At 36.2% G+C, this 15,367-nt stretch overlaps 1 protein-coding gene across 1 annotated transcript in view; it reads right to left on the minus strand.

Moving 5' to 3' along the window:
• Positions 1 to 11,555, minus strand: part of LOC149805978 (ras-interacting protein 1-like) — a 50,291-nt gene extending 38,736 nt beyond the window's left edge. Inside the window, exon 1 of the mRNA XM_089950780.1 lies at positions 11,154 to 11,555. The gene's annotated coding sequence lies outside the window, so the exon portion shown is untranslated. The remainder of the gene's footprint in view (positions 1 to 11,153) is intronic.
• Between the last annotated feature and the right edge of the window lie 3,812 nt (positions 11,556 to 15,367).

Here is a 15,367-nt window from a genome sequence, read left to right on the forward strand (position 1 = left end):
GAGGCTGCGCCGACAGGTCTTTATTTACCTTCGATCGAGTAAAGCCTATCTCAGGGAATAATTTTTGTACGGCGCTCCAAGATGCTATGAAATTCATTGGCTTACATATTCGAGCTTGCACTTCACAAAGCGTCAGGATTGGATGAGCCACAACTGCTTATTCCTCTGGTCTTTAGAACCGCAGATAAAGGCTATAGGTAGGTGGAGGTCTCATGCTACATTTGTGTACCCGTGCTCCAAACCTTGCAGTGTTAACGCAGGATTGAACTGTCTTAGGCGGCCAATCTAGTAAAATGTTCGGTGATGCCCTTTTTGTAGCCTGTATGATCGCTTTAAATGTCTTACGCAGTCAATCATTTTCCTTCCTACATGTTGACTTGAAACATTCATGTAAATAGGTGTACGTCCATAGATTGTTTTTAGCTGCATCATTTACTCAAACTTGTGTTCTTGTAGCGATTACAGCACACCCCTACCAGATTGTCTGAGGCAACTGGTACAGGATATGTAATTTCCCAGGACAATATAAGGCTGCTTGGCATCGCTCCTTCAGGTTGGCGTCCATTTTTATTTTTTTTTGACGTGTCAATAGCTTTGGTAAGCGTTCGGGTGTTTTACATATTCTACAGATCGAATTGTTCAGGGATAATGACTTCACATTATGTTTAAAAATGTGTGCAACATTTTATTGAGTGTTCTTTAGGCATTATAATAAATGGCCTTTCAAGACGTTTTTCTTCTTCTAATCATTAATCATAGCTAACTCTACCATGGTTTTCAACCCCCTTTTCATGTGGAGGAGTTGTCTATTCATCTCTGCATGTCAAGTGAGTTTGGTGGTTACACACAGCTATGTTGGATTCTTCTGAATGCTTTGGGTGGGGGTGGGGCTTAAGTTATTGATCCGTTTCAGGCAGCAATGCTTTTTCTTTCTTTTCCTCGTGCAGGTAGAATGTCATGACGACAAATAACACGAAAGCACGGAATCCCGGCCCCGACATTTAATTTAGTGATCGTTCCATAGATGGAAAATAAATGCAAAACACCGTTTTTAAGAAATTTTATTTCACATGGACAAAGGTTCACCAGCTCACTGATTGTATGGATGTATGGCATTGTCAAGCTAAATCCATGTACTGGCTAGTGTTAATTTCCACACAAGGTATAGCTGGTTGGAAACTCTTTTTTGTTAAAATGAATACTTACGCATGGAACAGAATACTTTTTGAACAAAATTAATGGTACAAGATTTTCCTTTATCAAACGTATGACCAAGTGTACAAACAACGTGGGTGAAGCCACACGTGTGCTATATGTCTGTCCGGGGGATAACCTTAAATTGACTTTTTACACTGAACATAACACTTTACACACCTGTATAAAATATATTGCTTCTTCGTCCACGTTTTATTGTTTGTCAGTGATTGCACTTGAGAGATCCCACTCAGTCCAGTCAATAATGTGATCTCACACACAGACGATACGTTTTCACTTTGCAAACGTATTTGATATGTGACGTTTACATAAAGAATTAAAACAATTGTTTAAAAAATGGCATTTGCTCGCGAATCTTATGTTGATGGGGTTAAACAAAGTTAAATAAATTAAAATCTGGTGCAATAAATGACTTGGAATTTTTTTTAAAAAAACGGGTGACTTTAAAACCTTGTGTCGAACATGCGCAAGGAGGCGATCACAATTTGTTCCCATGAGAAACTTATTACCTATGTTGGAAAATATAAACAGCAAAGCACGAACTATAAAATCCGGAAATTCTAATCAAATAATTTTTCGGTGGACAGGTTTCAAGTAGCAACAAAAAAAAAAAAGATGAATATATTTTGTAGTGTCAGAATTTGACCCTATTATGACGCAGAAGAATGTGCACGTATATCAAAATTTGAATCGGTATCAAGCAATACTACGCGCCGAACTTTCTCTAAAAGTTGTGTGAAATTTAGTTTAATACAGAAATTTACGAGGGTTTATTTTCATGAAAATGCATGTGCCTAATATTATTCCATTTATGCACATGATTATTATAAATTTTCTAATAGGAAATATTGATCTTCTATTCGAACTTAAAAATGAAATATTTACCTTACTGAAATGTGAAATGATGAGGCCAGTGTTAACAAATTCTAAACCCAGGCCTCATCTTTTGGTCCAAGAAATTCGAACTCAAGTTCCAAACTGCAAAATCAGCTATTATATTTAGAATATCTGCACTTTAGTGAGTAGATGAGCAAACAAATTAGGAAAATATTGAACGTTGCACGATTTGCACTTATTCTAATCAAAGTTAGAGAATGTTTACATTTTGGGACTTAATTTTCTTGCTCAATGTTTTGCGAATACAACGCCTGAGGTCATTTCACAAGGTACGATGTCATATCACAAAACCTGAGGTCATATCAGATACATCATCAAGTAGAGACTACAGATACCGGATTTTGGTCGTGACATATTTGATTTTTACAATCGGTTTTTGTTTATGGATCATTTAATCGACAGTGACGTCGGTAGCGGCGGCGCGTTATGTCATGTTTAGTTCTGTATTAAGATACAAGAAAATGGTGTACAAGTCCAGCTTTTATACGATCTGAGCTTAAATTTTAAATGCTTATTAATTTACAATAACGATATATGTATACCTTTTGAATAATTTGGCTGGTTTGGGTCAACATTGATACAATAAACAGCCGGCCATAATGTTGGCTTTATATAAATTTTACAGAGGGGCATAATGTTGAGATTAGCAAGTACTCAAGATGAGGAAGTTTTATTAAAGTCCGACCAGCGTTTCATATGCTCTGCTTTTTTAGGCAACCCACTGCGTCTCGTAAAATATTTATTCTTGGTAGCTTTTTTTTATTAATAAATGTCACGTATGCCTTGACTAGTGGCAGGTCCACAACAGTAGTATTTATCAAATGTGAAACAAATTTTTATGTTAATCATAAATAAATGGTGGCCGGATGGTGAAAATTTGCGGTTCAGTCACTCCGAAAATGTAATTTGTATCAAGTATCTTGATTTTAAGTCATAATTTTTCTCATGGCAAATAACAATCATAATCGACATATCTTGCAGCTCATACAAATGCTGTAAATTCTCTCTCTCTCTCTCTCTCTAAATTCTCTCTCTCTCTCTCTCTCTCTCTCAGGTTAACTGATACCTGACGAATTACTGAGTTACTCTTATCTCGAATCTGGCACGATGAAGGATGATAAACGATGTAGATACAAATTTATAAGTTTGTCATGCTTTTAAGTATACTTCTATTTTTAATTTTCTAATTTTCATTTTATTGTGTGTCTTTTAAGACATGAGCTAACCATATAATTTATGATAGATAACGTATTCTGTAAAAATGTACGAAGGGCGTTGTATGTAAACTTTATCGGTGAAGATCTAATGCAATTGATTCATCAAATTAGAAAGTTTAAGAAAGATGAAGAAAATTCTTGACCCTACCTAGGTTGTAAATTTTTGGGGTGATGAATTGGCAAACAATTATTGCCGTTTGCTTTGAAAGCCGATTCGTGTCACTGCTGAGGCATCAGCGAGGAGAATGAGAGAACTTTGATTTCCAAACGAAACACTTCTTACGCTTATGAAAGAAATGCAAACATTACTATTTAACCTTCCAGAGAGTAGTATATAACAACTTATATCGGTATTGAATGGGGGCCAATAAAGTCACAATTTATTTACCTACCTTATACAACAACGGACCAAAGTTCTATAGGATCCCAGTAAACGTTTATGGCAGGTGTAATTATTAGGGGGAATAAAAAGGAGCTGCTCATCATGCTTTTCAACTGGTCTTTAAATGACACGGTGTCAGGTAAAATAACAATGGAAGAACAAGTTGTCAAACTTTAACTGACAACGTAAACATCACTTGACTTCACGACCTGCATTTCTGCCTACATAAAATCATGAGAAAATACCCCCTAGTGAGCATTGCAAAACTGCATATTGGTATTACACATGCAAAACACAGCCTTTAACTTCAAACGATTTTATTATGGGTACTGAATTTTATCTTACATTTTTTGGTTGGTATGAAAACACTATTTGCTGCATGGGTAAACCTTGTATGGTATGAAAACGCTCTCAGTATGTGCTACATGGATAAACCTTGTATGGTATGAAAACACTCACTATTTTCTGCGTGGGTAAACCTTGTAAATTCTATATGTTTTAGGATTAACTACGTTACACTGTAATTATTATTGCAGCTAAGCTTTAACTGCATACAGCGATGAAAGTATCATGCAAATAAAACGCTTGTATTATCACATAAAAGTAAAGCATCATACTAGACAGTAAACATTTCATGATGTGATATAGCCGTTTATCACCTGTGTATTAACAGAATCAGACTATACTCCAATTACGTCAATTTAATAATCCATGACCAAGGATGGGGCAAAGCATGAGTTCATGGTCCCTGACCAAGGATGGGGCAAAACATGAGGTCACGATCCCTGACCAAGGATGGAGCAAAGCATGAGGTCATGGTCCCTGACCAAGGATGGGGCAAAACATGAGGTCATGATCCCTGACCAAGGAGTGAACACAGGATGAGATCATGGTCCCTAACCAACTATTGAACAACATATCAGGTCAAGATCCCTAACCAAGGAGTGAACAAAGCATGCAGCCAGGCTCCTTAACCAATGACTGAACAAAGCAAGAAGTCATGATCCCTAACCAAGGATGGAGCAAAGCATGAGGTCATGGTCCCTGACCAAGGATGGGGCAAAACATGAGGTCATGATCCCTGACCAAGGAGTGAACACAGGATGAGATCATGGTCCCTAACCAACTATTGAACAACATATCAGGTCAAGATCCCTAACCAAGGAGTGAACAAAGCATGCAGCCAGGCTCCTTAACCAATGACTGAACAAAGCAAGAAGTCATGATCCCTAACCAAGGATGGAGCAAAGCATGAGGTCATGATCCCTGACCATTTATGGAGCAAAACATGATGCCGTGATCCATGAGCAAAGCACGAGGTCATGATCTCCATACCAAAGATGGAGCAAAATATGAGGTCCTGATCCCTAACCAAGGATGGAGCAAAGCATAAGGTCATGATCCCTGACCAGTTATAGAGTAAAGCTTGAGGTTGTGATCCCTGACCAATTATCGAGCAAATCACGAGGTCATGATATCCATAACAAAGATGGAGCAAAATATAAGGTAATGATCCCTGACCAAGGATGGAGCAAAGCACGAGGTCAAGATGCTTCCTTAGCATACACTGATACGTGGCACACAGTGTTGTAGCACAATGTAGATTTTTGCGACAGAGACTGAAATTAGCCTGTGATGTACAGAATTAATAAAACAAATTATGGCAAATTATATATCACACTGAAAATTGGCATGCATCTGTAAATTGGTATTAAGCACAAGGATAAACCAGAAGGACTCCTTTCAAATGACACAGCAAATGCATATTAAAAAAATCTGAATCACAGACACCGAATACAAACTTGAGTAAACTGCGCTAAACTTTATAATACGGTAGATTAAGTCATGACTTTTATGACGAAATTTCTGACGGATACACAAGATAATTATGACTTGCATGGACGAAGAATACGGATGTGCATTTTCTTTCAAATCAGACACATAAACACGGAAATATGAAAGTTATGTTTTCAGTGACTGACCTTGATAATGTCACGGTGCTATCAAAGTGGAAAGAATAAGATAAAGAACTATAAAGTGGAGTGATGGGTTAGAAACAAAATTTTCGAACATTTTACAAATGTTCGACATTTTTAACATTAAAGTTGTCCAAAACAAATATGTTGGCATTATATCAATATGTCAGAGATTTGGAACATTACCCAAAATGACGCTCATCTTCGCTATCCAAGGTTCCGATGTGATAATCCTATTGTAATAAATTTGGAGTATGCGCATTTGGTTATAGATCTTCGTTTTAAGGAATTCATAATTTTTTGTGATTATATTTCACGAAATGTGTCCAACAATTATAATTCACAAGAAGCGTCCCCAAAGTATAATTCACGAGAAAAATTAAAATTCACTCGAAGTGTCCAAAATTTATAAAATGATCGAGTAGTGTCCCACAATTATAATTCACGAGAAGTGTCCCTCTCAGTATAAATATTTAATGCAACTAATTTATAATTAACGACATATTTTGCCATGAGTTTTTGACTTCTTGCTCTGTCCAGTCGTTTCGTTCCAGACGTAGACAAAAAATAAAACAAAAAAAAAAAAAAAAACGTGAAAGTTCTGTATCGAAGTTGTTTTCGTATCTTCAAACTGAACCATAAATCACATTCTTCTCAATGAAAAGCAGTATTCATGTATACTCATTTATTCACGCCGATGGTTCACACCGATGTCATTAACGGGAGTCGCTGTTTTTTGTCACGGTATTTAAGTTTGGAGTACTGTAGTATATCTTTGTTAAACACCATATTTTTATATTAAGAAAGAAACGGGTCAAGAAAGGCAAGAAGGAACCGGAAGTAACAGTTATAGATTTATTGAGTTTATAAAATAAAAAGTTTAAATCTACCTGAGCGGATTTTTTGTATATATTTGCTGTTAAGTACATATGCAATAATAATAATAGTCTTAGTCTTCCGACATTTTCATAATCTTCATGCTTTCTTCTACATAGTAATTTAATAAACGAAAACAGACATTTATGTTTTGTCCATTTTCAGAATGTAAGAGAATGAAGCCCTCAAGTAAATCTTAGGTGATGGTCCAAAAGTGAAATTATACAAGAGAAAAATATGTGTTGTAGACCTTTATGTGCAAGGCATACTGGAAACAAAACGTGCTGTTTTATTCATTAAAAAGCAAAACAAAGCAAAACCAAACCATAAAAGAATATAAACCGGTGTTTTACTTGCAAGTATATGCATTCAGTTATCATAAATTATGCATTTAATTAAACATGCTAAATTAGATGTAATTTAAGTATTGTACATATATAATCAAAGTTAGGACCGGGAAAAATATGGCCTTTCGAACATTTTCATGAGTCTTGCTAAGTGAGAATTTTCATGAATTTAGATTGCTTCGCGCATAGCTTGAACATGTAGACATGTTGTGGTATCACCCAATTGTATATAATAAAAAAATTCCAATTAAACAGTTTTGCCATACATATAAAAGGGGATGGGTAAATGGAACTTCAAACATTAGCATATCCGTTCTTGACCCAGATTTTTTTCATTTTCCTATTTAATTTAATTTTTCTTTAATTTTTTGTTTACTAATGCAGCATCAAATATATAGAGACAATTTCCTGTTACATGGCGCATTTCAAATGACTGAAACATATAAATTTCATTTTTTTAAAAACAACAACAAAAAACCCCAACAAAAACACAAAACAAAAAGCAAACAAAACCCACGAGTTCTATTTAAGTAGTTATCGGTGTCCAGTTATGTTAATCCTTCTAGTATCATTCCATGAGACGGCTCATTAATTACCAATTCAGGTACATGGTACCCATTGCAAGTTCTAGCAACGCATCATTTATCAGGTTATCAGGAATCAGTTTCGTATATCGAAGCAGGTAGAAGTTGGATTTCTATCTATAGTCGTAGAACAATGGTATTCAAACAAAGGCACGTGAAGATGCCCAGAAATGTCCTGGTTATGTGATCTGTTGTGCGTGACATATCTTGGTGTCCAAGGTATCAGAATGGCAGATTTTACATCAGATAAAGACATCTGTAATGGTGTGACTTCTAAAGCAAACAACAATGAAATACTGAAATTTGCCGATAGTTGATACGCTTTTTGAAACTGTAACGCTTCTTGAAAATAACGATATAAAACAATTCATCGTTCTACAGTTTTCTTCCCATCTGCGAGTCTTAAATTGGCTTGTCGCGATTATGAAGTGAAACAACGATGGTCAAACCCTCATTTATTTTTCTTTCAAGTTATCATAGCCAGTTAAACATGAAACCGGAAAAGTATGTGAAGATACACCTGATATTGTGTAGGCCTACACAGAAATAAATTCAGTGATGACAGCAAACAAATGGATAGTATAACAGAAGCCAGTTCTGATGAGCATTTCAGTGTATCCAAATTAAGTAATTTCCTTGCTAAATAAATGTTATGGCTAAGTGAATTTTCCCCCTCGTATTTTATTACTTCGATTTTGTTTTCCTTTCTTCTTTCTTTCTTTTGTCGAAGTTAACATTAATGTTATCCTACAATGTAACAGGCACGGGGTGTCCAAGTGGTCAAAGGCGCTCGCCTTACAGATTACTAATATCTGTCCGTGTTGGTACGAGTCTCGGCTCGGCCAACGTGGGTGTGTGAGAAAGCTTCCAAGTACCTTCCCGTTAACCTGTGATTCTTGTCAAGGTTTTCGCGAATTCTTTACTCCACCAAAATAATGGCCGCCTATAATATGCTGAAAATTACGTTAAACCCCAAAAAACCAAACCAAACAAAATCTAACAAGTAAATCTGTACAATCATTTAATTAATCGAGCAGAACTAAACATAGCTCGAACTCGAACTGTGCGTATGGAACACGGATACTCCATATAGTGCCAGAAATTACCTAAACGCAAAACTTATCCAACATGTGACTGATGGATGGACACACGTCATACTATGCACTCAGATACACAATATTGGGACAATATTGGGACATAAAAGACATAACAGTGGTCAATAGGTCCATGGCTTTTGTCCATTGGTTACTATTATAGTACAATGTCAGGTGCAATACACACACACACACACACACACACACACACACACACACACACACATATATATCGTCGGGAATGAGCAGGATAAATGAAGTTTGAGATTCTACTAGACTTTAAGTTGCAGTCTCGAATGCGTAATATTATTGGGGCAGATTTGCGCAAGTGATTTCGAAGATCTGTCTTTAGACTGATTTTCTGACCAAAATGTCTGTAAATATTTCACCCAAATCGCTTTACTGTGCTGATCGAAAGAACAGAAAATTGAAACATGTTTTAAATTGTAAGACAATCGTCGGACAATCATCAAATGTGCCATTCTCTCCAATATTAAATAAAGTCCAGGCCGACTTCACCCGAATAAATACGCACAACTTTAAATAAAGAGCTACAGAGTCCACACTATATAATTACCTGTATGATACAGCTCTTGACAGTCGCTGTAGTTGAATCCACTCTATGACGATCAAATAATACTCCTTATATTTTATCGAGTGCGCCGCTTTATTCCAATGGACCCAGCTAATCTGGACGCTGACAAATTATATCGAGGAGTTTCATCAATGTTGTAACTAATGGACAGAGTTTTGTAAAGTCATTCTTCGCAAAGTTTTTGCTAAGTCAGATGATTCTTTTCCTGGATAATAAATTGTATTATTCGTATGACGTTGACACGTGTCAACGAATCGCAGCAAAAAATTACTTTGTCATCATCTTAAAATGACAAACATTTTGGAACATCTGTTAGGAAGAGGACCCTCTCTCTCTCTCTCTCTCTCCAGATTCACATTTTCATCATAAAATATACGGCAAACGTCAATCAACCCATGGGCTACAGATCTGGATGCCGTTGTGGTAAGGCGTCACCATAAAACTTTGAGCTCTTCACTTCGATTAGCGGTCCTGGTACATCGAAAGATCGGAGGTGACCATTAAAATCTAGCATGAGTACGTTATGTACATGTTAAGCTTATTGAACAAGTTATCACAACTTGTTACGCTAAGTTTAGCCTGACTTTATTAGCTTCTTCGTTTAAAAATGTTAGAGGAATAGACACGAAAGAGGTAGACCACTCACTAAATAATTATTGGTTTGTCTCTATCATGCTTGAATGGTATAGGCAGGCAAGGACAATTTCCTCCAGGGCGCCGGTCTGATAATTCATTTTTAAAGCCACAAACTGACTGGTCATTCTTGTCGACCTGTACTACTGACACTACCGACTATGGACGGGCGGTCACATACCCTTGCACGTGTTGGTATTGGGTATCGAATTCACGACTGAAGAAGTGCAAAGAAAGGTCCTCGTTGTACAAATTAATTGAACATATTGTACTAATGACGGAAAATAAAGAAAATATGTATTAAATTGTACAAATTTTGCAAGCATGATATGTACATGAATTGATGCGAAGAAAACAGCAATCGATGATAATATTGGTGGTGGTGGTGGTGGTGGTGGTGTGTGTGTGTGTGTGTGTGTGTGTGTGTGTGTGTGAATAGGTACTTTCCACCCCCACCCCCTAATAAGATAGAAAAGCACAATGTCGTATCTGTATAATTTTTAAGGTCAGCGTCGGCTGATCGGAACAATGTTTATAGGAAACAACAAGAAAATAAACATCTGATGCAAGGTTATCAGTTAAGGACACATAATAAGCAATGTCAGTGTTTAATAACACATAATAAACAATGTCAGTGTTTAATAACACATAATAAACAATGTCAATGTTTAATAACACACACGTAAGGTTGACAACGTTAACTGAAGATATGTATGTTTGAAACTTTCATTAGATAAGTTGATGTTGAGCTATATAAACAAAAAGTGGTAATTTCGGGCAACATTTAAAACACATACACCCTAAAGTGTCGAAGAAACTTGAATTGGCATGTTTCACGAGTAAGAGTGAATGAATCATGAATCGCTAAGTCCATAGTATTTCCTACAGGCTAACAGTTATAAAACTGTACAGACTTTTTAAAAATTTGCCGAGGATTTTGATAACAATATTTGTTCGTTGTCTCTCTCTCTCTCTCTCTCTCTCTCTCTCTCTCGAAAGCTTGCCAGTAGCTTCTCGTGGGTCGGTGGTTCTTTCCGGGGTTTTTACCGGGTTCTTCCTCCACCATTAATACTGGCCGCCATGTATAGCCTATCTTGTGTTGAAAAATGGCGTTAAACCCTACAACAACAACAACTCTCTCTCTCTCTCTCTCCCCGCGTTAGATCACATGGCAGAGCGTCTGACTCTTAACCTAAGGGCCGCGAGTTCCATACAAAGCCAGCTGCCTCGGTGTATCATTGGGGAGGGCCCTTAAATCCCATTTCCTCGGCACGATAAAGTCACAAATGTGTTAAAAGTGGTGCGTTCAAAGCAAAGAAGAAAAAATGATTTCCTACCTGTTTGAGTACTCCAGTCTCTTTCCTTCTCAACAAAGTAATGTTGATATTAGTCATGCATTACTAATAAGCTGTCAAAAATCGACCAAAGGTGAGAATACCACTATTTAACTCAACTTATTTCCTCTCTTAGTCAAACACCTGAATTCACTTAACTACAGCCTCGTCTGTTGACACTTTCAATCAACTCTTCACCCAAGTCAAGCACCTTTTCGGAGCATCGGGATATTGTTTGCTCAGTTCTAAATCATTTCTAACCAGCTCAGATATGATTCAATTGACAAGTTGTAATTTCGATGAGTGAACACTTCAATAAACGTTTACATTAATAGCTAATTGTAGTCTTTATCTGGTGGATTTGACGTGCAGTTTGGAAATTAACGTGGTACAAGTTACAACTAAGACTTCACATATCAACAAAGCGGCAGACAATAAAAGTACTCATGTGGAACAAATGAAAACAAAAGTTCCAAAGCAAAATCAATGTTCCTAGCCAATTATTAGAGGCCAATCGTCGTCTGTTAGTCTCGACAACAGTTTTTCATTATCCAAAGAGATAATTTTTAGGTAATATTGCATGGAAATTTTATTGTAATTTCTAAACGGAGATATCTTGTAATGTAAGTGTCGTGAAATTGCTTGTCAGTCAAGCGTGGGAAAAAGAATTAAAAAGTTTTATTTGATCAAAAGCTGTAAATTGAATCGTGACAAATGAATCCCAGTGTCAGTCTTATTATGTAACCCGTCCATTAAAGGTGGCATTTAAACAAAATGACGTGGCCATTCCAGATGATGTCACATATTTTTAAAAGAAGAAGTCATCTGTTCAGGCTGAATACGCTCCACATGTTTCAAAAAATTTCGCTTCCTGTCAAATATGTCGTCTATCTGAGGTTAAATCTTTGTGGTTGTTTTTGTTGTTGTGGGGTTTAACGCCATTTTTCAGCACGCGATAGAAATCTTTGTGGTGAAAAGTGCCCAATATTGGGAATTGTTTTATCTTCTACGATCCAAAATAAAATTCGCTATTGGTGTAACTGGCGATTTTAACATATTCCACATACGTTTAAATCCAACTTATGAACTTGCGAAACTGCTTTAACATATTGGAAATTCGGTTTATCTGCTTTCTCATCTCAAACATACCGTATACAGTTTTGCTTTCTAAAACTGGGTGTTCAATCTGAGCACCAGGTTTTGCATTCGAACTCTGCAGCAATCACACTGATCTAGATATCCGTACTCGAACGTTGTGGTAATGGCATGGAGCTAGATACCAGCAATCGAATGCTGTGGTATAGACACTGAGCTAGGTACCCGCATTCGAACGCTGAGGCAATCACACTGATCTAGATATCCGCATTCGAACGCTGTGATAATCACACAGCTAGATACCCGTAATCGAACTCTGTGGTAATCATACGGAACCAGATACTCACATTCTCGAACGCTGTGAAAATCACACTGAGCTAGATACCCGCATTCGAATGTTGCATCTGCACTCACTGACTGCTGAAATGAACATAATTTATGCCAACATAAGTATTTCCTGATTCTTCGTCAAATAACACATACTCACAAAGGTTAAATATAGTGACTAGCTTTTTCTGTAAAAATGTAACCTTGTCCAAAATACGAAACTGTGGTGTGGGATATTAAGGGATGGCTTTCCATTAGCTTTAAAATGTCTTCTTTTTATTGTTTTGTAAATGCGTGTTTCTTTCTGCAATAAAAGGTAGAGAGTTTTCCACGTTTGGATCATAATCAGTATTTTCATAGAATTGAATACTCCCCCAGCTGATTATAATATGTTGCCGAATTTGGGTAACTTTTGAATAAAAAACATGCTACGATGCCCATGCCTTCCTTCACTAATTTAAAAACGTGAATAGGTCCTGATATAACAGACTTTAAATGGAGTACTTTATGAAAGCATTATAAGATTTTCTCTGGTGGGATAGATAGATAGATAAGACATTAAGACTATTTGTATATCACCATATTCAAGATTATTAAAATTCAATAGGAATATTCTATACTTTTGGACTTGTGATAGAACATTTAGGATTATTGGGATTTAATTTACAAGGGTGTGTCTTTTGAATTTTCACCTTGTATTCTGGGGAAATCAATTGTTCGTTGACTTTACTAAACTTGTTGGTTTTGCTTCTTCTTGTTACTTAGTTTCAAGACCATAGAGTCGTAAAAGAAATTGGAGGCTCCTCCGGGATCTGATTTTCTTTAAAACCTTTTAAGAAATATAAAGATATTGTCTTTAAAATGTAAATTGACTTTGGTTCGGAATTTTTATTGTCCGTGATAAAGATTTTAATTTCACACATTTGAAAAATCCTTAATGAATGCAGCAAGCATTCACAATATCATCCAATGTAGTAAACGTTATTTCAAGCCCTACCCAGGAAGGGTTCGAGTCTTTGTAAAAGAAAGAGTTGCATCAGCTTGCCAGACAGCTCACATTAATTGAAGAGTTCAAGAAATACATCCCTATAAATGTCAAGACCAATATTGATGAGCAAAAATGTAGAAGTTTTGGAAAATGCTGCTCGCATAGCTGATGATTTTTCCTAAGGTTACAAAGTTTCTATTGTCAAGATGTCTTCCTCTCAGCAGGTTTTTTGGTAAAAGAAAAACATCTCAGTCTCATACGAGTACTTCCAAATCTCTGTCTAGCACAACCTTTACAAATCAAACTTCTGATAAGACTGATCAAAATTAATGATCTCTTCCTAAATGCACTTACTGTGCAAAGAAAGGGCACGTCATTTCTGATTACTAGAGGTTGAAAAATAAGCAGCAGAATATAAATGGAGTTATTCCTAATGTTTTTATTTCAAAGAGCTCAATGTAACGGTCTTGTATTTGAAAGCAGCAAATTTGTAGGGTCAAAAGAAACCCCAGTCTGATTCTATTTTGGAGACTTATGAACCATTCTTGGCGAAAGATTCCTATCACTTTTAGGTGATTCTGCCAAGTCTACCCCTATTAAAATACTAGGAGACTAAGCTTCTAGAGTCTTTTGTTATCATGTACTTTGTCTTCATCTGAGAAGTCTGCTTCTATTGAAAGTGTTCTTATTCAGGGAGTAGAGTCTGACTTTGTTAATGTTCATCTCTATTGTGTGAACTTGGCATTAGACCTACTCAGAGGACATGCAACTGTCGGAGCAGTGACTTCTTTAAATACGTTAATGGGGTATTGGTTAGAGATAGCCCATTTTATCATTAAATATGATTACTTGTACCTTTCTTACACAATTAGGATGTGAACGATGGAATGCAATATAACCACTCTTCGGACTTTAAAAATATAAAACAATCTGGACTAGAAACGTTCATATCTCAACCACAGGAAAAGAGTGAACTGAAACAGCTATTATGTGAATATGAACACTTGTTTCCTGATGTTCCAACACGAACAAATAAAATCTATTATCATGAAGTTGATAGTATAGGTTCTATACATGTGAAACAGCATCCTTACATAATGAATCCTCTCAAGCAGAAACATTCTGTCCATTTGTACTTGTGATAGAACAACTAAGACTATTTGGGATTTGATGTACAATACGATGTCTTTTCAACTTTCACTTTGTATTCTAGGGAAATAAATTGTTTGTTGAACTTTAGTAAATTTCATGCCTTTGCTTCTTTCGAAGTGTTAACACTGATCTTAACAACCTTGAATGTCTTTTACGAGAATTTAGAATATATATGAGACTTTACTGCAAGTGGAAATAAATATATCGGTATAAGTTCAACTGAATGAGCAATTCGTTGGATTATATATTTGAATAGTATATGAAAATGATACACACTACTGACAACAACAATTTAGGGGTATGATAGAAACAAGAGATGAGTTCGTACTTCAATGTATTTTCATTATCATAATAAGATAGCGACAATTTCATTGGAAAGTTTATCACGTAAGCATTGACCGGTGAGGATCACAAAACCGCCAATTAAAAATCTGTGTTGTTGTTTTTGCTGTAACATTTTACTCATCCTAATCTTAAAATTTCCCGCCATGCACCAGTAGTTTATATTGAATCTCATGCTAAAAAGTTGGGAAATATGACAAACTGGATCCTAAGACACCCCTTTACCTTTTGTAATGCTCTGAACATTTTTAGCTATGAAACCTTTCCTGAACCACTCGTAGGAAAGAAACCTTTACAAGAGGTACATCTTATG

This window comes from Sinohyriopsis cumingii, chromosome 2, assembly GCF_028554795.1.
Source record: "Sinohyriopsis cumingii isolate HCF-2022 chromosome 2, ASM2855479v2, whole genome shotgun sequence".
In the NCBI taxonomy this organism is placed as follows: Eukaryota; Metazoa; Mollusca; class Bivalvia; order Unionida; family Unionidae; genus Sinohyriopsis; species Sinohyriopsis cumingii.